Source organism: Manacus vitellinus, unplaced genomic scaffold (genome assembly GCF_001715985.3).
Source record: "Manacus vitellinus isolate BGI_N305 unplaced genomic scaffold, ASM171598v3 scaffold_1_pilon, whole genome shotgun sequence".
Taxonomy (NCBI): Eukaryota; Metazoa; Chordata; class Aves; order Passeriformes; family Pipridae; genus Manacus; species Manacus vitellinus.
In genome coordinates, this window is record NW_021939396.1 from 86,967 (window position 1) to 88,149 (window position 1,183).

Here is a 1,183-nt window from a genome sequence, read left to right on the forward strand (position 1 = left end):
CCCAGTATGATCTCAACTACTCCCAAATGATTCCAGTCACTTCCAGTATAATCCCATTATGATCCCAGTTGCCCCCAGCATGGTCCCAGTTGCTCCCCATTAACGCCATCATGATCCCAGTACCATTCCAGTATCTTCCAGTTGATCCCAGTTGCTCCCAGTGTGTCCCCATTTGGTTCCCAGCATGGGCCCAGGAACTCCCAGTAACCCCCAGTAAGGTTCCAGTCCCCACTGTAATCCCAGTCTATCCCAGTACAATCCCAGTGTGATCCCAGCTACTCCCAGTATGGTTCCAGTATGATCCTAGTCACTTCCAGTCACTCCCAGTATGATCCCAGTCACTTCCCACCACTCCCACTATGAACCCAGTGTGATCCCAGTCACTTCCAGTCACTCCCAGTATGATCCCAGTCACTTCCAGTCACTCCCAGTATGATCCCAGTGTGATCCCAGTCACTTCCAGTCACTTCCAGTATGATCCCAGTCACTTGCAGTCACTCCCAGTATGATCCCAGTGTGATCCCAGTCACTTGCAGTCACTCCCAGTATGATCCCAGTCACTTCCCACTGCTCCCACTATGAACCCAGTGTGATCCCAGTCACTCCCAGTATGATCCCAGTCACTTCCAGTCACTCCCACTATGATCCCAGTGTGATCCCAGTCACTTCCAGTCACTCCCAGTATGATCCCAGTATGATCCCAGTCACTTCCCACCACTGTCAGTATGCTCCCAGTATAATCCCAGTCACTTCCAGTCACTCCCAGTATGATCCCAGTCACTTCCCACCACTGCCAGTATGATCCCAGTATAATCCTTGTCACTTGCAGTCACTCCCAGTATGATCCCAGTCACTCCCAGTATGACCCCAGTATGATGTCAGTCACTTCCAGTCACTCCCAGTATGATGTCAGTCACTTCCAGTCATTCCCAGTATGATCCCAGTCACTTCCAATCGCTCCCAGTATGATCCCAGTCACTTCCAGTAGATTCCAGTATGATCCCAGTCACTCCCAGTATGACCCCAGTATGATCCCAGTCACTTCCAGTCACTCCCAGTATGATGTCAGTCACTTCCAGTCATTCCCAGTATGATCCCAGTCACTTCCAGTCGCTCCCAGTATGATCCCAGTCACTTCCAGTAGATCCCAGTATGATCCCAGTCACTCCCAGTCACTCCCAGT

The 1,183-nt window shown here is 51.1% G+C and overlaps 1 protein-coding gene across 1 annotated transcript in view; it reads right to left on the reverse strand.

Annotated features, from left to right (window-relative positions):
- LOC103765896 (1-phosphatidylinositol 4,5-bisphosphate phosphodiesterase gamma-1-like) overlaps window positions 1-1,183 on the reverse strand; it is a 36,133-nt gene that overhangs the window by 13,353 nt on the left and 21,597 nt on the right. The window lies entirely within an intron of this gene.